Source organism: Mesoplodon densirostris, chromosome 2 (genome assembly GCF_025265405.1).
Source record: "Mesoplodon densirostris isolate mMesDen1 chromosome 2, mMesDen1 primary haplotype, whole genome shotgun sequence".
In the NCBI taxonomy this organism is placed as follows: Eukaryota; Metazoa; Chordata; class Mammalia; order Artiodactyla; family Ziphiidae; genus Mesoplodon; species Mesoplodon densirostris.
The window spans coordinates 63039969-63067394 of NC_082662.1; the positions used below are offsets into that span (position 1 = coordinate 63039969).

General features: G+C 37.0%; 1 protein-coding gene across 3 annotated transcripts in view; it reads right to left on the bottom strand.

Annotated features, from left to right (window-relative positions):
- PTGER3 (prostaglandin E receptor 3) overlaps nt 1-27426 on the bottom strand; it is an 82128-nt gene that overhangs the window by 39639 nt on the left and 15063 nt on the right. The window lies entirely within an intron of this gene.

Here is a 27426-nt window from a genome sequence, read left to right on the forward strand (position 1 = left end):
CTTCTTCTTCTTCTTATTGTCATTAGCATTTGCCTAATCCTTACAATTTGCCTGACACTGTGTCAAGTTCTTTATATGCATTTAATAAACAATAGAAGATAAATATTATTGACATCTCCTTTTTACATTTGCAGAAACCAAGGTTTAATGCCGTAAAATGGCTGAGCCAGACTTAAACCCAGGTTCACTGACATACGTCAGACAACATTTTACCTTTTTTTGGTCTCTCCCTGGTCACTGCACACACACTAGAATGTAAACTCCATGAAGGCAGAATTTGGGACTATATCATTTTGTCCTCACTAGTTCATTCCCAGTACCTAGACCAGTATTTAGCAGAGGGTGTTCAATAACCATTTGTAAATGAATATACGACCCATATACAAATATAATATGACATCTATAACATACATAATGTATATATACTTATATTTGAATGAATAAATATTTGTGATTTCTGCAGAAGAGAAAAAGATGACGTTCAAATGGATCTGGAAAGGTATTCAAGCTCATTAATCATCAGAGAAATGGATATTATGACAGAGTAAGAAACCATTTTACACCCACTAACTCGACAAAAATGAAACGTGACTTTTGCAAATGTCAGTGAGGATGTGGAGCCATGTGAGTGCTTTTGCATTTTACTAACAGGAGCGTGAGCTGCAGCAGCCACCTGGGAAGACAAGGAGGCCCGTCTCCGCTGCTGCTGTGCACAAGGCCCACTCCCAAGGGTACACTGCCCCAACTGCTGCACCAGAAGTTGTGTGTATGACTGTTCATTACAGCATTGTTCATAACAGCAAAAAAAAAGCAGGAAAAACCAAAACATGGGTTCACACCTGCAAACAAAGAAAGGTGCTGACTTTATTACCAGCTCCTAAACTGGTCTTTCTAGACGTACATGACTATTAAGCACTTGAAACATGGCTGGAGAAATTTGAGATTCTGGGATATGTAATGACTAATGAAATGAAACTATCTTTGATATAGTGTGTTAAGTAAAGTACACTATTAAAATTAGTCTCACTTGTTTCTTGTTACTTTTTAAAAAATGACATTACTAGAAAATTTAAAATTATATATGTGGCTTGTATTTGTTGCTCACGGTACATTTCTATTGAACCCCAAATGTCTCTCTCTTAAGGCTCACATTTATTTGAATGTTCTGTCCTCAGGTCACACACCCCAGATTGAAGGGGTCCCAACATCCCTGGGCATCCCAAACACCCACATACCTACTATCCCAACAATGGCACTTTCTTTCTTACACAGTCACCCTGGCTCAACACGTCAGAGTCACCTTCGAATCCTTCTTTTGCCTTGTCCTCTGCACTGCCATTTGCTCTTGTTCCAGTCTCATCCTCTCATCTGAATTATAGTGATAACAGACACCCAGATGGTGCAAATAGATGTCAGCACTACACAGATTCTCGGCATTCTAAATCTCGCCTCTGATCAAATCCTCACCAGCTATAAAAACGTCAGCTCGGTCTTACTGGACAGAATTGAGTCACAGGTAATTCTTAAACCAATCACTGGCAAAGGCGATGGAAATTTCCAGATTTGGCTTATAAGACAAATACATTCTCTGGGGCTTACACCCTGGTCCTTGACCAATTTACCACCTAATACCTGAACAAAATTATGGCTCTATAAACAAATAAGAAGAGAAAAATGGGTAGGCATACATTCTGACTCTGTAATTTCTTTCAAAGAAATTTTTTCCAAGGGATTTATTCAATAAAAGGAAAAAGCTGGACAAATAAGTGAATTCTAAGTGAAGAATTATCTAATCTAGTAAGAAACTGCAAACAAATAAATCTCTAGTATCAGGAGTAAAGTTTAATCAAATACAGCCTGTTTGCCTAATAATATATATATGAAGTAAGTGAAAAGAACAGAATGTAAGATACTATCATGTATATTAAATTATATTGTTATTACAATTAAATTATGTAAAATATGTAGACTTGCAGAAGGCAATGGAATTATTATTATTAAACAATTATTAAATTATTTAAAAAATTTTATGTACATAAAAACATTTCAAGCAATTTAGGAAAGTCTTTTGTTTAAAGGGAGTTGATTATTCCCTTCATTAATAAATATGAATACACTAAACACACCAAAATTATTTAAAATAAATATATCTACAGTAGTATCTTCTGATGCTGGCTCAGAGCCCTGTGAACTGAACACTACCTCCTACATGTGATGAATGTTAAGGGCCTCGAGATGGGGCGATTATCCTGAATTATCTGGGTAGGCTCAATGTAATCACACGGGATCTTAAAATTTGAGAACCTTTCCAGGTGTGGTCAGAGGGAGATGGGTCCACAGAAGAACGGTCAGAGAGATGCAGTGTTGCTGGTTTTGAAGATGAAGGAAGGGAGCCACGAGTTAAGGAATTATAGACGACCTCTAGAAATTGAAAGAAAAAGAAAAAGAAAAGCAAGGAAACAAGTCTGATTCTTCTTCAGAGCTTCCAGAAAGTAATGCAGCCCTGTGCATACCTTGATATTAGCCCAGTGAGACCCATGTCAGCCTTCCAACCTACAGAACTGTAAGATAAATTTGTATTGTTTTAAGCCACCAAGTTTGTAATTTGTTAAAGAGCTACAGTAGAAAACTAATACACCCACAGAGTGAGTTCTCAACAAATGCTGAAAGGGGATGGGGAGGTATGAGCTTGAAAACGACTTATTCTCTCTCACAGATAAAACATCCTAGCAATTTTCCTTACTTTGTGCACTTTCTAAGGAAACTTTTTTTTAACATAAATAATGTAAAAGTAAACTTCATCCTAACTCTTATCTAAATTATCTCAATTTCTATATTTGCAACATGTAAAAATGTATTCCTGTTATTCAAGTTACATCAGTTAGAGCTCAGTCTTTGACCAAAAGGTATAAAACTATATTTTCAGTTTAGTTGCCTTTAAGAAAAACACATGCTTATTAATTCTTTCATCTTCTTTTTATAAGATATTGGTGCTAACTTTTTCAGTCCCTTACCTCATCCAATAATTAAATATATTTGACCACTTACCATCTTTCGGGAAGTGCTCTGAGCCTCATCTAGAATGATTTAAAAACTCACTTAAGTTACATTTTCATTTTCTTTTACAAAATAAAGTATTGGATTTCTCCAACTTTTTATAATCAGGAAAATTCACAAAATTACTTTTTAAAATGGGATTTTAGTTATTTTACACAGTCCTTGATTATTTAAAAATTAATTTTTATGTGAGGCCAACAATTTAAAATTATTTTTATTAGGCTAATACAGGTTTCATATGCCTTACATTGTCTAGTTCACTGTAATTTCCTATTGACAATGCAGTGATTATGAAATTATGAAACCAAGCTCTGTAAGCAATAGCTGGCACATGGGAAGAGACATTCGAGCTTTCCCAGAACTCATGAGATGTGTAGTATGAAGATAATTGGAATTAGAGGCAGTGAGCATGATATTGCCATTTCCAAACGGCAGCAGGGATGGAAGTAGAAATCTTAATTCCTTGTTTAATTTTAAACATAAATGCAAGTTAACATCCATGAAAAAAGCAAGGAAAGGAGTCTCCGCTTCTCCTGTAGAGCTTCCAGCAGGGAATAGAGCCCTGTGGACACCTTGATATTAGGTGTCCTATATTAGACGTCCTTCTATTTAAGGAGCTGAACAGTGATGAGAATTTTTTCAAATATATTTTAGACGATCAGACTTTGGGAGCAAAACTTTGGCATCAATATATAGACTTCTGGTAGATTATTCCTATTAGTCCCGTTCTACAAGGGAGAAGGGACAAACAAAAACCAGGATTCTTGGCCACCACTGAAGCTATTTTTTCAGCAAACACGCTGCACAATTGCTCCTTCTAAACAGCCTCATATAACAATCTGATCAAGGGAGCCGTGAGACCAGCTGTGGTTAAACAGAGCTTCCCCTCTTCTGTCAGCACCTTCTCCAGGCTCCATGTGACTCTCCCAGGCCTCTTGCCTCTCCTCCGGTTATCAGCAGGAAGAGAGAGTTCTTTTTGTACCGTGATAGCAAGGAACACAACTACATCAGTAACCCCTAAATTCTCCATCCCTGCCTAGTGTCAAGGGCAACTACCTTTCTCCATCCTAAAGGAAGATTTGTCCGATTTGTCCCTTCCCCAGTGATAATGATCTTTTAAATGTACAAAACACTAACCAGGGAGACTTTTTTTTTTTTTTTTTGGTCACACTGCACAGCTTGTGGGATCTTAGTTCCCCGACCAGGGACTGAACCCGGGCCCTGGAAGTGAAAGCATGGAGTCCTAAACACTGAACCGGAATCCCCGGAAGATTGTTTTTAATATTCTGCATTTGGATTTTATTTTACTGCAGTAGGATTTAAAAGTACACATTTAAAAACCTTCAGTACTTTATTTCTTGGTTCAAAAATGCCTTGGGTTATAGGCCACATATATCTATTGAAAATGATAATGAGAAAACCCAGAAAAATTAATTTGTGGGGAGGGAGTAAAATTTTTATTTTCTCTTAGGCTCCATTACATGGTTTTTATGCATTTCCAGATTATTCCTAATATAATATGTAAGAGAACTTTCCTCACAGCCAATTTTTATTTATGATGTTTTGTTTTCCATAATCTCCGGTTGTCAGGCTATGGGAGAATAACCTGCTCCACTGGAAACTCCCTGTATAGTTTGATAAATGTGCTACATTATAATACATTGAAACCAGTCTGGGAGCTTTGAACCACTTAATCACATAATTTGAAGGACTTTCATAAGAAGAAGTTTCACTGTAGATTTAAGAAATAATTGTAGTCTTTTCAATCTGGTTACAACTCTGTTCTCAGATTGCCAAATCATCTCAGCATTATAGACTGTTTCAGAAGCTTCTCCTCTTTATCTAATCTGGAAAAGTTGGAAATAAACAGTTCATACACATTAAGAAAAGTTACTAGAAGTTGCATTACTTCATCTTTACTATTATGCAATTTTATCAAATGTTTCAAAAAAACAATGGACTAAGAATCAGAAGAAGCAAATCCTACCCTGGCTCTGTCACCAATTATGACTTTAGGCAAGTCATTTACTCTCTGTACATTATTAAATTTACTAGTAAACCATGGGGTTGGACTGGATGGTCTCTTACATATACTTCTATGGCTAAATTTTTTCTGATGAATTCTGGGGCAAAACTGGAAAATGAATAAGGATTTAATTTGAAAAAGAAAATAAACTGAAAAGTAAAAGATGTGGAACAAAAGACAAAACTCTTCTGCAGGAAAACCCCAAATGTGTTTTTTGGGAAATGGAAGAGAGAGGAAAACTACAAAGTTAGAAAATGGACAGTGTAAGAAGACAAGGGACAAGAATTCATGAAACTTTAGGAGGAGATATTTTAGAAGTTCAGGCTTAGGGAAACACACTGATCAAGAGTTAAAGACCTGCCATAAATCTAGAAGACCTAAATAGACATTTTTCCACAGAAGATATACAGACAGCCAACAAACACATGAAAGGATGCTCAACATCTTTACTCATTAGAGAAATGCAAATCAAAACTACAATGAGATATCATCTCACACCAGTCAGAATGGCCATCATCAAAAAATCTAGAAACAATAAATGCTGGAGAGGGTGTGGAAAAAAGGGAACACTCTTGCACTGCTGGTGGGAATGTGAATTGGTACAGCCACTATGGAGAACAGTATGGAGGTTCCTTAAAAAACTACAAATAGAACTACCATATGACCCAGCAATCCCACTACTGGGCATATACCCTGAGAAAACCATAATTCAAAAAGAGACATGTACCAAAATGTTCATAGCAGCCCTATTTACAATAGCCCGGAGATGGAAACAACATAAGTGTCCATCATCGGATGAATGGATAAAGAAGATGTGGCACATATATACAATGGAATATTACTCAGCCATAAAAAGAAATGAAATTGAGCTATTTGTAATGAGGTGGATGGACCTAGAGTCTGTCATACAGAGTGAAGTAAGTCAGAAAGAGAAAGACAAATACTGTATGCTGACACATATATATGGAATTTAAGAAAAAAATGTCATCAAGAACATAGGGGTAAGACAGGAATAAAGACACAGACCTACTAGAGCATGGACTTGAGGATATGGGGAGGGGGAAGGGTAAGCTGTGACAAAGTGAAAGAGCGGCATGGACATATATACACTACCAAATGTAAGGTAGATAGCTAGTGGGAAGCAGCCGCATAGCACAGGGAGATCAGCTCGGTTCTTTGTGACCGCCTGGAGGGGTGGGATAGGGAGGGTGGGAGGGAGACGCAAAAGGGAGGGGATATGGGAACATATGTATATGTATAACTGATTAAATTTGTAAAATAAAAAAAATACAAATTAAAAAAAAAAAAAAAAAAAAAAAGAAAGACCATGAAAAAAAAAAAAAAAAAGAGTTAAAGACCTGCCATAAATCTGACTCAGCTCTGCTTCTAGTTTGGGGACAAGTTACCTAACTTTGAATCTTGATTTCTCTTCTTCTCTAAAACATGATTAATACATGCTTACTAAGCATCTTCTCCATCTAGTAGTGCAGTTGCGAAAATTAAAATGAGGTAAGGATAATTAACACCTTCAATCTACACAGCATACCTCTCCCCAAGTCCCAGGCTACTGCACTACTGTATAGGTTTCTAGAACAGAATGCTTTGAAGTTCAAAGAAAGAATAGGGGACACTTAAGGGAATAGTGCAAGGAAATGAATGTATGATCTATAAGTCTGCTTTCCTTAAATTTCTACCTAGTAAAGTTATTTCAAAAAAACCTTCAAATTTGCGCTTTAAAAATATTTGGTAATGCAGAATTATTATCCAGTCACTACACAAAGGAACTCAAAATTGTAAAGAAGGCTGCAGCCTGCCACCACATTATTTGGTACCTAGGAATTACTTTCTTCTCTCAATTAGTATGAATTGTAAAATCTGTGTGGCTCAGTATAGCTCAATACATATGTCTAGAAAAATATTTATTTTTCTATTAGAATAGTAAAAAAATGTCAGTAACAAGTATTCAAATTCTGGCTGAAAGGGGGAAGGCAAAATCTACTCCATAAAAACATTCATTTCTTGGATTATGGATGATAGATTAGCTTTGTAATACTCATTTCAGAAGAGGTATCTTTATTATATTTCAAACTTTTGTATCTCAGGTGTCAAGAGAGAGTCTAGACAACATGTCTTTGTCAAGGTTTAAGGAACATTAATGTTTAAAATGTTTAGAATTAGGATAGTTTTTTTTTCCTTCCAAAATATAGTTTCATTTAAACCCAAAATGCTCTATCCTACTATCTTACACTCGGAGAGAACCACAGTATTAGTGACAATTAAGAGCAGCTAAATGGTTAAGGAAGGAATCAGACATATGGGCTAAGTTTTGTGTGCAGGGACATTCTCCTCAATATAAAAGAAAATTAAAAACTTAAATGGCCAACAACAGGACAATGTTCAAATTATGGAACATCTCTCAATGTGCATAATATATAGTATGTTTTCCAATGTTAACATTTAAAATCATGTTTTTGAAGAATATTTAATAATGAAGGAAAGTTCAGGATGTTAAAAGTGAAAACAAATGTTTATTACATAATATAATCCAATTAAAATAACAATTCTGTGTGTATATATAGAAAAATACTAGAAGCGGTTACCTCTGACTAGGAAATTAGGGTGATTTCTATTTTCTTATCTATATTTTTCTTTGTTTTCCAAATTCTCCACAACAAATGTGTTATTTTCACACTTCGAAAAGAAGCATTAATATTAGAGTACTTGAAAGCTTAGGTATAAAAAATAACCTACTATATAATTTATTGGTAAAATTTTAGCATCACAATCCATCCTAGAACCATCACGTGGTCATTTTAAGTTGAATTCTTAGGTAGTCAATGTGTTACTAATTTAACAACTAATAGGTAAAGAGTCTGACACTCTTACAATGGGTCAAAACATTTAACTTAATAGAAAATTCATTTTGGTTTATTAAAAGGAATGTGATGTTTAGTGGTAAAGTACTGGCATCTGAGATTCATAGACAGTACAGCCATGATATGCAAAAGCATCCCCTCCTGTGCCACAGTAAGTATACAACACAGGCTAATACTGTGATTCTAACCTGATATAACTTCTTTTTTTTTTTTTTTTGCTTTATAACAAATTTAATCAGTTATACATATACATATGTTTCCATATCCCCTCCCTTTTGCGTCTCCCTCCCACCCTCCCTATCCCACCCCTCCAGGTGGTCACAAAGCACCGAGCTGATCTCCCTGTGCTATGTGGCTGCTTCCCACTAGCTATCTACCTTACGTTTGGTAGTGTATATATGTCCATGCCGCTCTTTCACTTTGTCACAGCTTACCCTTCCCCCTCCCCATATCCTCAAGTCCCTTCTCTAGTAGGTCTGTGTCTTTATTCCTGTCTTACCCCTATGTTCTTCATGACATTTTTTTTCTTAAATTCCATATATATGTGTTAGCATACAGTATTTGTCTTTCTCTTTCTGACTTACTTCACTCTGTATGACAGACTCTAAGTCCATCCACCTCACTACAAATAACTCAATTTCATTTCTTTTTATGGCTGAGTAATATTCCATTGTATATATGTGCCACATCTTCCTTATCCATTCATCCGATGATGGACACTTATGTTGTTTCCATCTCCGGGCTATTGTAAATAGGGCTGCTATGAACATTTTGGTACATGTCTCTTTTTGAATTATGGTTTTCTCAGGGTATATGCCCAGTAGTGGGATTGCTGGGTCATATGGTAGTTCTATTTGTAGTTTTTTAAGGAACCTCCATACTGTTCTCCATAGTGGCTGTACCAATTCACATTCCCACCAGCAGTGCAAGAGTGTTCCCTTTTCTCCACACCCTCTCCAGCATTTATTGTTTCTAGATTTTTTGATGATGGCCATTCTGACTGGTGTGAGATGATATCTCATTGTAGTTTTGATTTGCATTTCTCTAATGAGTAAAGATGTTGAGCATCCTTTCATGTGTTTGTTGGCAGTCTGTATATCTTCTGTGGAGAAATGTCTATTTAGGTCTTCTGCCCATTTTTGGATTGGGTTGTTTGTTTTTTTGTTATTGAGCTGCATGAGCTGCTTATAAATTTTGGAGATTAATCCTTTGTCAGTTGCTTCATTGGCAAATATTTTCTCCCATTCTGAGGGTTGTCTTTTGGTCTTGTTTATGGTTTCCTTTGCTGTGCAAAAGCTTTTAAGTTTCATTAGGTCCCATGTGTTTATTTTTGTCTTTATTTCCATTTCTCTAGGAGGTGGGTCAAAAAGGATCATGCTGTGATTTATGTCATAGAGTGTTCTGCCTATGTTTTCCTCTAAGAGTTTTAGAGTGTCTGGCCTTACATTTAGGTCTTTAATCCATTTTGAGCTTATTTTTGTGTATGGTGTTAGGGAGTGATCTAATCTCATACTTTTACATGTCCCTATCCAGTTTTCCCAGCACCACTTATTGAAGAGACTGTCCTTTCTCCACTGTACATTCCTGCCTCCTTTATCAAAGATAAGGTGACCATATGTCCGTGGGTTTAACTCTGGGCTTTCTATCCTGTTCCATTGATCTATCTTTCTGTTTTTGTGCCAGTACCATACTGCCTTGATTACTGTAGCTTTGTAGTATAGTCTGAAGTCAGGGAGCCTGATTCCTCCAGCTCCATTTTTCGTTCTCAAGATTGCTTTGGCTATTCGGGGTCTTTTGTGTTTCCATACAAATTGTGAAATTTTCTGTTCTAGTTCTGTGAAAAATGCCAGTGGTAGTTTGATAGGGATTGCATTGAATCTGTAGATTGCTTTGGGTAGTAGAGTCATTTTCACAATGTTGATTCTTCCAATCCAAGAACATGGTACATCTCTCCATCTATTTGTATCATCTTTAATTTCTTTCATTAGTGTCTTATAATTTTCTGCATACAGGTCTTTTATCTCCTTAGGTAGGTTTATTCCTAGATATTTTATTCTTTTTGTTGCAATGGTAAATGGGAGTGTTTCCTTGATTTCACTCTCAGATTTTTCATCATTAGTATATAGGAATGCCAGAGATTTCTGTGCATTAATTTTGTATCCTGCAACTTTACCAAATTCATTTATTAACTCTAGTAGTTTTCTGGTAGCATCTTTAGGATTCTCTATGTATAGTATCATGTCATCTGCAAACAGTGACAGCTGTACTTCTTTTCCAATTTGGATTCCTTTTATTTCCTTTTCTTCTCTGATTGCTGTGGCTAAAACTTCCAAAACTAGGTTGAATAAGAGTAGTGAGAGTGGGCAACCTTGTCTTGTTCCTGATCTTAGTGGAAATGGTTTCAGTTTTTCACCATTGAGGACGATGCTGGCTGTGGGTTTGTCATATATGGCCTTTATTATGTTGAGGAAAGTTCCCTCTATGCCTACTTTCTGCAGGGTTTTTATCATAAATGGGTGTTGAATTTTGTCGAAAGCTTTCTCTGCATCTATTGAGATGATCATATGTTTTTTCTCCTTCAATTTGTTAATATGGTGTATCACGTTGATTGATTTGTGTATATTGAAAAATCCTTGCATTCCTGGAATAAACCCCACTTGATCATGGTGTATGATCCTTTTAATGTGCTGTTGGATTCTGTTTGCTAGTATTTTGTTGAGGATTTTTGCATCTATGTTCATCAGTGATATTGGCCTGTAGTTTTCTTTCTTTGTGACATCCTTGTCTGGTTTTGGTATCAAGGTGATGGTGGCCTCGTAGAATGAGTTTGGGAGTGTTCCTCCCTCTGCTATATTTTGGAAGAGTTTCAGAAGGATAGGTGTTAGCTCTTTTCTAAATGCTTGATAGAATTCACCTGTGAAGCCATCTGGTCCTGGGCTTTTGTTTGTTGGAAGATTTTTAATCACAGTTTCAATTTCAGTGCTTGTGATTGGTCTGTTCATATTTTCTATTTCTTCCTGATTCAGTCTTGGCAGGTTGTGCATTTCTAAGAATTTGTCCATTTCTTCCAGGTTGTCCATTTTATTGGCATAGAGTTGCTTATAGTAATCTCTCATGATCTTTTGTATTTCTGCAGTGTCAGTTGTTACTTCTCCTTTTTCATTTCTAATTCTATTGATTTGAGTCTTCTCCCTTTTTTTCTTGATGAGTCTGGCTAATGGTTTATCAATTTTGTTTATCTTCTCAAAGAACCAGCTTTTAGTTTTATTGATCTTTGCTATCGTTTCCTTCATTTCTTTTTCATTTATTTCTGATCTGATTTTTATGATTTCTTTCCTTCTGCTAACTTTGGGATGTTTTTGTTCTTCTTTCTCTAATTGCTTTAGGTGCAAGGTTAGGTTGTTTATTCGAGATGTTTCCTGTTTCTTAAGGTGGGATTGTATTGCTATAAACTTCCCTCTTAGAACTGCTTTTGCTGCATCCCATAGGTTTTGGGTCGTCGTGTCTCCATTGTCATTTGTTTCTAGGTATTTTTTAATTTCCTCTTTGATTTCTTCAGTGATCACTTCGTTATTAAGTAGTGTATTGTTTAGCCTCCATGTGTTTGTATTTTTTACAGCTCTTTTCCTGTAATTGATATCTAGTCTCATAGCATTGTGGTCGGAAAAGATACTTGATACAATTTCAATTTTCTTAAATTTACCAAGGCTTGATTTGTGACCCAAGATATGATCTATCCTGGAGAATGTTCCATGAGCACTTGAGAAAAATGTGTATTCTGTTGTTTTTGGATAGAATGTCCTATAAATATCAATCAAGTACATCTTGTTTAATGTATCATTTAAAGCTTGTGTTTCCTTATTTATTTTCATTTTGGATGATCTGTCCATTGGTGAAAGTGGGGTGTTAAAGTCCCCTACTATGAGTGTGTTACTGTCGATTTCTCCTTTTATGGCTGTTAGTATTTGCCTTATGTATTGAGGTGCTCCTATGTTTGGTGCATAAATATTTACAATTGTTATATCTTCTTCTTGGATCGATCCCTTGATCATTATGTAGTGTCCTTCTTTGTCTCTTCCAGTAGTCTTTATTTTAAAGTCTATTTTGTCTGATATGAGAATTGCTACTCCAGCTTTCTTTTGGTTTCCATTTGCATGGAATATCTTTTTCCATCCCCTTACTTTCAGTCTGTATGTGTCTCTAGGTCTGAAGTGGGTCTCTTGTAGACAGCATATATATGGGTCTTGTTTTTGTATCCATTCAGCCAATCTGTGTCTTTTGGTGGGAGCATTTAGTCCATTTACATTTAAGGTAATTATCGATATGTATGTTCCTATTCCCATTTCCTTAAGTGCTTTGGGTTCGTTATTGTAGTTCTTTTCCTTCTGTTGTGTTTCTTGCCTAGAGAAGTTCCTTTAGCATTTGTTGTAAAGCTGGTTTGGTGGTGCTGAACTCTCTCAGCTTTTGCTTGTCTGTAAACGTTTTAATTTCTCCATCAAATCTGAATGAGATCCTTGCTGGGTAGAGTAATCTTGGTTGCAGGTTCTTCTCCTTCATCACTTTAATTATGTCCTGCCACTCCCTTCTGGCTTGTAGAGTTTCTGCTGAGAGATCAGCTGTTATCCTGATGGGGATTCCCTTGTGTGTTATTTGTTGTTTTTGCCTTGCTGCTTTTAATATGATTTCTTTGTTCTTAATTTTTGACAGTTTGATTAATATGTGTCTTGGCGTATTTCTCCTTGGATTTATTCTGTATGGGACTCCCTGTGCCTCCTGGACTTGATTAACTATTTCCTTTCCCATATTAGGGAAGTTTTCAACTATAATCTCTTCAAATATTTTCTCAGTCCCTTTCTTTTTCTCTTCTTCTTCTGGAACCCCTATAATTCGAATGTTGGTGCGTTTAATGTTGTCCCAGAGGTCTCTGAGACTGTCCTCTGTTCTTTTCATTCTTTTTTCTTTATTTTGCTGTGCAGCAGTTATTTCCACTATTTTATCTTCCACCTCACTTATCCGTTCTTCTGCCTCAGTTATTCTGCTATTGATCCCATCTAGAGTATTTTTTATTTCATGTATTGTGTTTTTAATCGATGCTTGATTCATCTTTAGTTCTTCTAGGTCCTTGTTAACTGTTTCTTGCATTTTGTCTATTCTATTTCCAAGATTTTGGATCTGGGAAATAGAATCTTGGATCATCTTTACCATCATTATTCTGAATTCTTTTTCAGGTAGACTGCCTATTACCTCTTCATTTGTTAGATCTGGTGGGTGTTTATCTTGCTCCTTCTCCTGCTGTGTGTTTTTTTGTCTTCTTATTTTGCTTATGTTACTGTGTTTGGGGTCTCCTTTTTGCAGGCTGCAGGTTCGTAGTTCCCGTTGTATTTGGTGTCTGTCCCCAGTGGCTAAGGTTTGTTTAGTGGGTTGTGTAGGCTTCCTGGTGGAGGGGACTAGTGCCTGTGTTCTGGTGGATGAGGCTGGATCTTGTCTTTCTGGTGGGCAGGTCCACGTCTGGTGGTGTGTTTTGGGGTGTCTGCGGACTTTCTATGATTTTAGGCCACCTCTCTGCTAATGGGTGGCGTTGTGTTCCTGTCTTGCTAGTTGTTTGGCTTAGGGTGTCCAGCACTGTAGCTTGCTGGTCGTTGAGTGAAGCTGGGTACTGGTGTTGAGATGGAGATCTCTGGAAGATTTTCGCCGTTTGATATTATGTGGAGCTGGGAGTTCTCTTGTGGACCAGTGTCCTGAAGTTGGCTCTCCCACCTCAGAGGCACAGCACTGACTCTGGGCTCCTCAATTTGGGATGATGTGTTGTCTATTCCTGTATTCCACAGATGCAGGGTACATCAAGTTGATTGTGGAGCTTTAATCCGCTGCTTCTGAGGCTGCTGGGAGAGATTTCCCTTTCTCTTCTTTGTTCTCACAGCTCCTGGGTCTCAGCTTTGGATTTGGCCCCGCCTCTGCGTGTAGGTCGCCGGAGGGCATCTGTTCTTCGCTCAGACAGGACAGGGTTAAAGGAGCAGCCTCTTCGGGGACTCTGGCTCACTCAGGCCGGGCGGGAGGGAGGGGCACGGAGTGCGGGGCGAGCCTGCAGCGGCAGAGGTCGGCGTGACGTTGCAACAGCCCGAGGCGCGCCGTGCGTTCTCCCAGGGAAGCCGCCCCTGGATCCCGGGACCCCGGCAGTGGCGGGCTGCACAGGCTCCCGGAAGGGCGGTGTGGGCAGTGACCTGCGCTCACACACAGGCTTCTTGGCGGCGGCAACAGCAGCCCCAGCGTCCCACGCCCGTCTCTGGGCTCCGCGCTTTCAGCCGCGACTCGTGCCCGTCTGTGGAGCCCCTTTAAGCAGCGCTCTTAATCCCCTCTCCTCGCGCACCAGGAAACCAAGAGGGAAGAAAAAGTCTCTTGCCTCTTCGGCAGCTCCAGAGTTTTCCCGGACTCCCTGCCGGCTAGCTGTGGCACATTAGCCTCCTTCAGGCTGAGTTCTCGCCGCCAGCCCCAGTCCTCTCCCTGCGCTCTGACCGAAGCCCGAGCCTCAGCTTCCAGCGCTGCACGCCCCGGCGGGCGAGCAGACAAGCCTCTCGGGCTGGTGAGTGCCACTCGGCACCGATCGTCTGTGCGGGAATCTCTCCGCTTTGCCCTACCCAGGTATGTGGGGAGTTTCTTGCCTTTTGGGAGGTCTGAGGTCTTCTGCCAGCGTTCAGTAGGTGTTCTGTAGGAGTTGTTCCACGTGTAGCTGTATTTCTGGTGTATCCGTGCGGAGGAAGGTGATCTCCGCATCTTACTCTTCCGCCATCTTACCCGGAAGTCTCTCCTGATATAACTTCTTATTTAACTTTGTTTTGTGTCAAAATGACACTCATTTTTAGATCTGTGTTGTGGGAGAACTTTACCTCATAGGGGGATCCAAATAGACACATGATGTGCTTGGGATGGGCACTGGGTAAATATGGGCACACTGGGATCTCTTTTTGAAGCCATGATCCCCAGCCTCCTTATCTCATTCCCTAGGTAGCTCCTCTCTCTCTCTCTCTCTCTCTCTCGCGCGCGCGCGGGCTTTCATTCACCACAGTGGCTATTTTACACATTTTCTACTGTCCTAATTCACATCACAGAAAAAAAAAAAAGCTGCTTAGGGTCTTTTCACCTTCTTAGGACCAAATTCAGCATCTGTAGCTCTCCATTCCTCCTTTCCTCTTGTTCAAACAGAAGACGTGTCCTGTCTCCTAGCTAAGACCAACCTCTGTCTGTGCCCTGGATCCTATCCTTCATGAATGTTAGAAGCCTTATTTTCTCAATTATCTCCTTCCTCTTTTATCTTTAACTTTTGGCTTTTTCCCATTATCATTTTAACATATCTAAATTTATCTTACCTTGAGAAAATAAAACGTCTTGTGGAATTCTTACCTCCCTACACATACTGCTTCAGAAGTTACAGCTGACCTTCTCCAAAGAGTTGTCTATCCTCTTTATCTTCAAGTTTATTTCTAAACCTACTATAGCCTGACCTCAGTGCCCATAAATCCTCAAGAAGGGCTTTTTGAAATCCACCAGACACTTACCAGCCTTTCTTGAAACATTCTCTTCCCTAAGATTCAAGTTGCCAAATAAGTTCAGGTTGCCATTACCAAAATATTCTCAAATATTCAGATTACCATTTGTTCTGATTTTCTTACTAATTTTCCTGGTACCTCTCTGAGTGCCCCTTTGCAGTCTCCTTTATGGCTCCTATTTCTCCATCTGTCCTGAAAGTGTTAGCATTTTTCAGTCCTATATCATATAATGGGAGGGAGCTTCTACGCATAAACTCATTGGGTGATTTCTTCTAGCCCAATAACTTCAAAACCCATCTATGTGCTCTAGGCTGTACCTCTTCTCTGAGCTCCAGATTGATTGATTTAGCTGCCTAAAGCCCAGATCTTCCTAGGTGTCTCACATCAAATTCAGCAGGTTCAAACTGAAATCATTATCTTCTTCAAAGCTGCTCCTCCACTAATCTTCTCTGTCTCAGTAAACCCAGTCCCCTGAAACAGAAACTGAAGAGTTATCCTTGGTTCATCTTGATTTATTTATCTCTGTATGCTCCTCTCTGTCTAGCTTTTGCTCTCTCATTCCACCTCATTAGTCATATTCCTCACATCCAATGAATCACAAATTCTCCAATTAACTTCTTAATACTTTTAAAATCTATCACTTCTTTCATTTTCACTCCCATTGACCCTAAATTCAGACCATCATCATCTCTTATATAAACTACCACAGTAGTCTATTACATGATTCGTTAGCTTCCATTCTGGGCCCCTCCGTGCTGTTTACAAGATGTTGCTGAAATGAAAATTTGACTGTGTTATTCCATTTTGAAAAGTTTTTTCAATGGCTTTTAATTGCCCTGAGTATAAAGTCTAAACCCTTTAAAATGGGCATTGAAGGCTCATTATCATTTGGCCCCTGTAGAGCTTTCTAGCTTAAATTCTCACCATTTGTTACTCCCACATCTATATTCCAATTCCTTTGAACTTCTTCGAGTTCTTTAAAAGTGCCAGTTCTTCTTTCTTCTAGACTTTTATAAATGTGGATCCCTAGGTCCTATAACTCTCACTCTCCTCTTCTTTTCTTGACTAATTCCAACTTATTTTTTGTGTATATTTGAAAAATCAATTTATCTGCTGTTTCCCCTGCCAAAAGCCTAGCAGATAATTCACAATATGTACTCCCAAAATTCTTGACTACTTTTTTCACTCCTACACACTTTATATTGTTGCTTAATTGCCAGCCTCTTCTAGTAGATGAAAATTGTTACAAGAGTAGGGCTAACTTCTATCATTTTAGGTATATCTCAGGACAGGCCTAGCCTAGAATATATTACTCTGTAGATTTATAAATAGTTTTGAGGGACTTCCCTGGTGGTCCAGCAGTAAAGAATCTGCCTTGCAATGCAGGGGATACAGGTTCAATCCCTGGGCAGGGAACTAAGATCCCACATGATGCAGGGCAACTAAGCCTACATGCCACAACTACTGGGCTCACATACCTCAGCTAGAGCCTGTGTGACACAAACTACAGAGCCCATGAACTCTGGAACCCACACACCACAACTAGAGAGCCCACATGCCCTGGAGCCTGTGTGCCACAGCTAGGGAAGAGAAAACCCACACGCCACAACAAGAGAGAAACCCGTGCACCACAACAAAGACCCTGCGTGCCACAATGAGAGATCCTGCATGTCTCAACAAAGATCCTGCATGCCGCAACTAAGACCCGACACAGCCAAAAATAAATAAATAAATAAATAATAAATCTTAAAAAAAATAAATAAATAGTTTTGAATTAACAAATGAATGAATAATAATAGTAGAGTGTATCCTATCCATTTGTGGGTAACAGATTTTAGTTTCACTTAATGAACAAATTCACTAATATTTATCCTTTTTCAAGACTCTGGTCTCTTTTTTTCCTTTCTGTTATTATAATTAGCCAAGATGACAGCTTCAATTTAGGTATTAATAGAACTAAGCACATCTTATTACTCATAATTTTAACTAGAATGTTCATAGCTACAGCAGTAACTTGGAAGAGGCTGGAGAGTTGGGCTATAAAATCAACAGAAGAAGCAAATATTTAGAATAAAACAGAGGTGTGGGTAAGATGATGGAGTAGGAAGACACAGAGGGTTAGGCAAAATGAGAAGACAGAAGAATATATTACAAACAAAGGAACAAGACAAAACTTCAGAAAAAAAAAACTGAAAGAAATGGACATAAGCAAGGTACCCAGTAAAGAGTTCAAGATAATGATCATAAAGATGCTCAACAAACTCAGAAGAATGGATGAACATAGTGAGAATTTTAATGAAGAGTTAGAAAATACAGAGAAGAACCAAACAGAGGTGAAGAATACAATAACTGAAATAAAAAATACACTAGAAAGCATCAAGAGTAGAGTAGATGATACAGAGGAAAGGATCAGTGGACTGGAAGACAGAGGAGTAGAGATCACTCAAGCTGAACATAAAAAAGAAAAAAAGAATTTTAAAAAATGAATATAGTTCAAGAGACCTTTGGGACAACATCAAGCATCCCAACATTCACATTATAAAGGTCCAAGAAGGAGGAGAGAGAGAAAAAGACAGAAAACTTATTTAAAGAAATAATAGCTGAAAACATTCTTAAACTGGGAAAAGAAACAGACATTCAGATCCTAAAAGCACAGAGAGTCCCAAACAAGATGAATCCAAAGAGGTCCACATGAGGACACATTATAATTAAAATGGCAAATATTAAATCTAAAGAGAATCTTAAAAGTAACAAGAGAAAAGCAACCAGGTATGTACAAGGAAACTCTCATCAGACTATCAGCTGTCTTTCTGGTAGAAAATTTGAAGGCCAGAAGGGAGTGTCATGATATATTCAAAATGATGACAGGAAAAAACTTACACCCTGAAAGGCTATCATTCAGATTTGAAGGAGAGATAAAGAGTTTAGTGGTGCTAACAGAGTTCAGCACCACTAAACTGGTTTTACAAGAAATGTTAAAGGGACTTCTCTAAGAAGAAAAAAAACTCACAATTAGAAACATGAAAATTACAAAAGGAAAAATCTCATTGGTAAAGGCAAATATACAGCAAAGGTAGTAGATCAACTACTTATAAAGCTAGTAGGAAGGTTAAAAGACAAAAATAGTAAAATCATCTATATCCACAATAAGTAGTTAAGGTATACGCAAAACAAAAAGATGTAAAATATGATGTCAAAAACATTAAAAGTGGTAGAGGGTAGTAAAAGTACAGGGTTGTTAAAATGTGTTTGAACTTAAGAGGTCATCAACTTAAAATAATCATGTATAACATAATAAACACGAACCTTGTGGCTATCACAAACCAAAAACCTATAATGGATACACTCACAAAAGAGAGAAAGGGATTTAAACATAACATTAAATATAGTTATTAAATAACAGCAGAAAAGAGCAAAAGAAGAAGAAAAAAACCTATAAAAATGACCAGAAGACAATTAACAAGTGTATCTATCAATTAATTTAAATGTATATGGACTAAATGCTTCAATCAAAAGACATATAGTGGCTGAATGAATTAAAAAAAAAAAAGACCCATATATATGCTGCCTGTAAAAGACACTTCAGATCTAAAGACACACATGCAAATGGAAACAAAAAGAAATATGGGGTAGCAATACTTATAAAAGGGACAAAATAGACTTTAAAAAAAAGACTGTAGCAGAGACATAGAAGGACATTACATAATGATAAAGGGATTGATATAACAATTGAAAATGTATATGCACCCAACATAGGAGCACCTAAAAACATAAAGCATATATTAACAAAAATAAAGGGGAAAATTGACAGTAACACAATAATAGTAGGGAACTTTAGCACGCCACTTGTATCAATGGATAGAACAGCCAGACAGAATACTGATAAGAAAGCACTGGCCTTAAATGACACATTATACCAGATGGTCTTAATATATATAGATCATTCCATCTAAAAGCCACAGAATACACATTCTTTTCAAGTGCACCTGGAAAATTTTCCAGGATAGATCTCATGCTAGCCAAAAAACAAGTCTCTATAAATTTAGGAAAACTGAAATTATATCAAGCATTTTTTCTGACCACAACAGAATGAGACTAGAAATCAACTAGGAGAAAAAAGCTGCAAAAAATACAAACACATGGAGGCTAAACAAATGCTACTAGACAACCAATGGGGGACTGAAGCATCAAAGAGGAAATTAAATTCCTGGAGACAAATAAAAATGGAAATACAACAATTCAAAATCTGTGGGACATAATAAAATTAACTCTAAGAAGGAAGTTTATAGCAATGCAATTCTATCTCAGGAGATAAACAAAAGAAAGTCTAAAATAAACAATCTAAACTTATACCTAAAGGAAGTAGAAAAAAAAGAACAAACAAAACCCAAAGTTATTAGGAGGAAAGAAATAATAAAGATTAGAGAAGAAATAAATGAAATAGAGACTAAAAAAACAATAGAAAACAGAGTCATCAATACAGAGAAAAATAGGTTGCCAGAAGAGAGGGAGGTGGGAGCACAAAATAGTTGAAGGGGATTAAGAGGTACAAACCTCCAGTTATATAATAAATAGTAACAGGGATATAATATACAGCATAAGGAATATCGTCAATAATATTGTAATAACTTTGTATGCGACAGATGGTTATTAATGTATGAAAATGTCAAATCATTATGTAGTGCACCTAAAACTAATATAATATTGTATGTCAATTATATTTCAATAAAAAAATAAATAAAAATCAAAGAAGTCTAAAAATAATAAATGCTGGAGAGGGTGTGGAGAAAACCCTCCTACACTGTTGGTGAGAATGTAAGTTGGTATAGCCACTATGGAGCACAGTATGGAGGTTCCTTAAAAAACTAAAAACAGAGTTACCATTTGATCCTGCAATCCCAATATTGGGCATATATCTGGAGAAAACTATAAATCGAAAAGATACATGTGCCCCAATGTTCATTGCAGCACTATTTACAATAGCCAAGACATGGAAGCAACCTAAATGTCCAAAGACAGATGAATGGATAAAGAAGATGTGGTATATATATATATATATATATATATATATATATATATATATATATACACAAAGGAGTATTACTCAGCCATAAAAAAGAATGAAATAATTCCATTTGTAGCAACATGGATGGACCTAGAGATTATCATGCTAAGTGAAGTAAGCCAAAAACAAATATGTGATATCACTGATACGTGGAATCTGAAAAAAAAAAGATACAAATGAACTTATTTATAAAACAGAAACAGACTCACAGATTTAGAGAATGAACTTATGGTTATGAGGGGGGGAAGATGGGGGGAAGGGATAGTTAGGGAGTTTGGGATCAACATGTACACACTGTTATACTTAAAATGGATAAACAACAAGGACCTACTGTATAGCACGGGGAACTCTACTCAATGTTGTGTGCCAGCCTGGATGGGAGGGGAGTTTGGGAGAGAATGGATACATGTAACGTATGGCTAAGTCCCTTTGCTGTGCACCTGAAACTATCACAACATTGTTAACTGGCTATACTCCAATATAAAATAAAAATATAAAAACAAAACAAAACAGAAATAGACCCACAGACATAGAAAACAAATTTATGGTTACAAAAGGGATAGGGGCAGGATAAATGAGGTTGGGATTAGCATATACACACTACTATATATAAAATGGATAACCATCAAGGACTTACTGTATAGCACAGGGAACTATACTCAAATTTTTTTAATAACCTATAATGGAAAAGAATCTGAAAAAGAATATATAATATTCTTTTAGTATTAGCATGGGAACTTCCTGACATTATTTTCTTTTTCCCAACACAAAACACTCCCTTATAAAATTTACCAGCTTTCTTTATAGTTAACTCTCGTTCTGTTGACTATAAATAGGGGCTAGGTAATTGTGCAATGCCAGATCCACAACTTGAGGGGAGTAAAGTGTCACACAGTGGCATCCTTTTTCTTTGACATTAAGAAGAACTTTCTATGATTTCCTGATTGTGACAGGAAGCTCAGCCTCCAATGCCTCAACCTTTTTAAAGAGAACTGTGTTAACTGGGTTTAACTTCCACTTTTATTGCTTGGCCTTTGTGAGGGGGGGAAAGTGACAACCAAAATTTTTGATGACTATCCTTTTGGGTTTCCAAGTAGCAGCACTGAAGATATTGATTCCTGCAACCCACTCACCTTCCAGGTTTGCTGTGTTAACAGATATGGACGTATATTGTAACCTGACTTACAGTAAGTACTGTGTAAGTATTAGTTGTTATTGTTTTGGTATTATTAATATTCCGATGTTAAATATAATAAAAAGAAGCATAAAAGGTCCCTTCACTGTCACCTCTTAGCTAGTACATGAATTCCAATGAGGAAGAATGTGGCTATGACACATGACAGAATGGTAACTTGCCATGTCCAGTAGAGGTACAAGTCCCTTTTTGACTCCATCATACATTAAGGTTTATGTAGCACCCTTGTAATACATCTTCACAATCACTCTTTCCTTTCAGGCACTGTATAGATGGCAGATGAACACCATCAAGTACCATGTGATATTTGCATTACAAGTGATACATTTTATTTTTCAAAATGCTCTTCTGAAAAGATTCTGCTTTCCATTTTCAGGAAATCAGATTATACAAAATTACATAAATTATAGTTAACACTTATAATTTTTTTACCAGATTTGAGCAAAGTTTGAAGAAGATTAAATTCATATTATATGTAATGCAGGAACATGGAACTTGTAACCTCTTCATCTTCTATGTTTTCCCCCATTCAGCTGCTTTTTTCTCATCTGTTGATTTAGTTGGATTCATACCATTTGGTCCAACAGCAAAGTAAATAATAGGAACCAGAATTAAGCAAACATGAGGAAGAAATCTATTTTTCCCATGACTCAAATGCCAAACTCTTATGAGAATTATAGGCTTCTATGGAAGATAAACAGATCCCAACACCTGAATCCATTAGCTCCCTCTCTCCTTAACCTGTGAGTTCCGAGAGGAATTTTATTGCAGTACTAATCTCCCAGGGGAGATCTTAAAAAATTAATAGGAGTAATTGTAAAATTATTCCTGTTATTATCTTAGGGACTTTTGTTGATTTCATTTAAAAACCTATATTTGATGTAAATATTTTCAAGAATAATTTTGCAGGAATTAGTGAACAGATATTATTGGGACTTGGAAATATCCAGCTCCCCACTCCATTGAACCAGAACAGCTTTGTTTGTTTGTGTTACTCTAAAGATACTTATTGAAGTAGTTTTCCCAGATAAAACAATTGGAAGATCATTGGTCTAATGCAGCTCTGTCCAAAAGAAAATAATTCAAGCCACAAATGTGAGCCACATGTATACTTTTAAGTTTTATAGTAACCACATTTTAAAAAGTAAAAAGAAACATGTAGAATTGATTTTAATATTTTTAAATTTATCAAATATATCTGAAATATTATTTCCACATGTAATCAATATAAAAATTAGGAGATATTTTACTTTCTTTTTGTACATAATCTTCAAAATCTGATATGTATTTTACACTTATATCTCAATTTGGAGTATTGATATTCAAATGTAAAATAACCAAGTGCTCCGGGCTACCATATGGGACAGTGCAGGTCTAGTGCTTTATACTTTTTGATGGCCTTCCACCTGTTTCCTCTCAATTAAACTGCATAAATGTCATCACTATAGTGTCCATTATTGGTTTCCTGCTCAAAATCCAGTCTCCCATTTCCGCTTCTCCCAGCACATCTATTTTCATTGAAGACTAAGTGCTTCAGGGCTGACCCCATCCCTAGCTACTGGAAGTGTCTGGATCAGGGATGATTATATGACCCCATACTAGGAAATGAGTCCCATGAGGAAGTTCCCTAAGGACATTTGGGGAAAAGTTTCTTCATTTTTAGGGGAGAGCCATAGAAAAAAACATGGCTTCTCTCTCCTGCTAGAGGTGAACTAGGAAGCATGTACTAGCAACCATCCTACTACCTGAGGGGAACAAGCCATAGGATGAGGCCAGACTGCAAAAGAAGGGGCAAGCTGGATGACAATGCTGAGCTTCTGGATTAATCAACTCTGAAGGCTGCCCCAACTCTGGGCTTGCAGTTATGTTTTTTATTCTGAAGACACCATATTATACCATCTCTAATAACAACTGAGGGCAACATAAATATACTGAAACTTTTGAGCATATTTTGAAGCAAGTTTTTCCCCTCCTTTGTTAGTTTTACTGTTTCCCTATTGTTGCTAAAATTCCTCATTGTTTAATTGTTATCCCCAGGGCACTTTTCCAAATATCCTTTTTGTTTTTTTCTTCTTTGGACACCAGGCATTAGAACAGCTGTTTTCTAGTGCTTCTACCCACTGCTTCTAATTAACTTCTCTCTTGTTTTACAAAAACAATGCTGTTTCTCCCATCCTTGTATTTTTCAGTCTTTCTAAGAATTTTTATTATTAAGAACAATGTGGAAACAATAAAAGTTAACAAATAAAAGGAAAGGTGTAATGTTTTTTAAAAAATGCTCACAGTTTTACTGTATAAATTAGTACCATTATTCATTAAAAACAAGCTGCACTGGTGGCTTTGGAATAAAAAAGAGTTGGGTTTGATTTGCTCAATACCATTTACAAACTGTGGGACTTAAAGCAAGTTGCTTACCCAGCAAATGAAAAAATAATATAATAAAATAAAATAGATAAATATCTTCTACCTTGAAAAATTTATGCGAAGATTAAAAACCATGTAACATATGTAAAACTCTTAAGGCCAAATTTAAACCTCAATTTTCTGATTCCAAATCTAGCGTCCTCTTCAGTTTATTGCAACTTCAATTCTTCATTCATTCCACGATCATTTATTGAGTGCCTGCTATGGACTACGAAGATTTATAGACAAATATGGCAAGGTCTCTGCTCTTTAGCAGTTTACAGTTTATAGTACATCAGACAAATAAATGGATATTAACAAGAGGGAGGCCATTTCATTTAGCGGTTCATTACATAGGCTATAAAGTCAGACAAATCTAGATTTTAAGGTCAGCTCTGCTTTTTGTTAACTTTGTGACCTTGGGAAAGTTACTTAACATCTCAAAACCAATTTCCTCATCTGAAAAAGGAGATAAGAGTATCCTCTTGTAGTGTTGTTGACAGAAGAAAATGAGATTATGTCTGTGAAATGCTAAGCTCAGTGCCTGTTGTAAAGCAAGCACTTGTCTACTGTGGGCAATCATCCTCACTGTCATAATAAACACTATGACAATTGTAAATATAACTGTGCATAATTAAGTAAATAGGGTATGTGCATGCCCTATGGAGTATAGAAGCAGGGCATTTAAATCAGTCTCCAGGATTAGGGAAGCTCTGTCCCCTAAAACAGCAGAAGTTTCTGGAGAGTTTTGAAATACGGAGTTCACACTTCTAAGTGTGAAATTGTGAGAGTCATTCTAGGAACTTCAGATTGATTTCTATGACTGAAGATAGGGATGCTGGGGGAGGAATGGAAAATGAGAGGTAAATGTGGCCAAATCCAAGATCTTAAGGATTAAACTAAGGAATCTGAAGCCTTTTAATCTGGGTGAGAGGGTACTGGATGGAAACATGCCTGAATTCCATGTTAGAGAGTCACTGTGAACACACTAAGGTTCAGTAAGGTTCAGGCTCTTTTTCTTCTCTATAATTATAAGAAAAAAAAGAAAAAGACAAAAGCGGGTTTGCAAGAATCCCAATTGTACTGTATCATGCTAGAAGTTTTAAGACTGTCAAAACAAATTTTCTAATTTTGACTTTAGTCAAACACTTTCCCACTAAGCAATGAGAACTCAATAAACAGTTTTATTTGTTTTATAAATAGTTTAGTAAAAAGAATAATATTTGTGAATTGTACTAGCTGAAAAATGTTTGCCTAGTAAAACTTTACCACTGTATGTGAGTGTTCTAAACCTGAAGAGACAGAGAGGATGAAATTGATGCTGCCCCTTAACGGAAAAAACCTCCTAAATTTTAGGTATCATGTTGAATGGAATCCTTTAACAGTCTGTTGTAGGACAAGCAAAATTTCTTGTCATTTCTACAGGGATTTTGACAGTATGTTCTCTAGAAACCCAAGCTCCTAAGAAGGGCAATCAATTAATGAATGAATGAAGATACTGCAGGAAACCTTTAATTATGTGACCCATCCAGTTTCTGTGATTATTGACTATTCTCAATCAATCTGTTGTTTTTTGTGTGACATTTTCAATGAAGTAACTTGAAAACGTTTTAGTAAACTAATAAAGAAAAGACAACCAATGTGAAAGAGATTTTTATAGCATAAAAAATCTAGCTGCTACCAATTTCTAGGGGTAGGATTGGGGAGAATTTTTTAATTGTTTAAATTTTAGTATGTGCAACTGAAAGATGGGGATAAAAATACCAAACTGATAAACTTGTGAAGATTAAATAAGATAATAAACTAATTCTCAAGTACTTACATATAGTAGGCATTCAATAAATATGTCCTTTTGTTTTGTGGGTCTCTTCAGCTTCCTCTCCACCAGTCTCACTACACTCCAACTCCTCAATAAGTGACATGAACACACACATACACACAATACACACAGGACTTGAAAGATACAACATTACTGTCATAATGTTTCTAAGGATGAATTTGATGATAACAGTGAACTCCCATCTTTTATTATTAGTGCCCCAATTTTGACAAACTTTTTCTATATATTCTGGGTGGGAGAGAAATCTCAGCATATACCTCTCACTATCAGTTCCTACTTCAAAAACAAGTTGCTACATGTGCCTAATCCTTCTTCTAGTGACCCCTTCATATAGCTGGTGGGCAAAAAGCAGTCAGGTTTGCCCCCAGGACACAGAGACACAAAGAGCAATGGAGCTTGTAGTTCATCCTAGCAGCATGCAGCAAACTGTTTTGCAGCAGGATCTTGGCAGTGCGGCCTGATGTTCAGTATCTAGAATAGTTTGTGTCCTGCCTCTTCCAAATCTGGCCTGCCAGCTTTCCCTCCGTTATACTTTTCACATAGGCTCTTTGTGCTTGGAGTCAGATTCTGTTGTTTGCGACCAAGAATCAAGTTGAAGGAGAAGACAAGAGATCTGATGTCAGAGAATATTCCCGCACTTCCTGAAATTGATCTACAGCAGAATTTAATTACAAATAGATGCTAAAGGAAAAAAAATCAAGATGTTCCCTAATATCTTTTATAGAACAAAAGCGAAGAAATTAAGAAATTTACTTCTGGATCCAGGCAAGTCCTTAATCTATTCTGGAGGAAATTATTACCATTAAGTAAACTCAAAAATATGCCACCCAGCCTGTGGGCTGTTAGCACATCCACTGATTTATAAAGAGAAAGTCGCCAGATTAACATCAAACCCAGACTGCTATTCACCCTTTATGGAAAAATCAAGAAAGAGCTTCTTTTTTCTTCTCCTGTTGCCTCACTGTGGTGTTGATGGCTTATTTGTGAGCTTTCAGAGCCTTATACAGCTACCTCTGTTCCATTGGAAACTTCACATTACACTATTAACTCACTTCTGGACAATTCTCTGAGCCTAAATCTTTTATCATAGCTTAACAAAACTCACAGTAGTCTTTGAAGATGAAGTGCTGTCCTGAAACTTTTTGTCATGTATAACTGTTCCTTGTACTTACAAAAAAAAAATAATAAAGAAGAAAGAAGGAGTGAGGGAGGGAGGGCCAAAGGGAAGAAGAGAGGAAGAGAGGAAGAGAGAAAGAAAGAGAGGAAGGAAGGAAGGGAGGGAGGGAGGGAGGGAGGAAGGAAGGAAGGAAGGAAGGAAGGAAGGAAAAGAAATTTGTTGACAGTCCTTCAAGAAGACATTGTCACTGAAATACTGTATTGCTACAAAGGCAAAATTAAACCCCTACATGCAGGCTGTAAA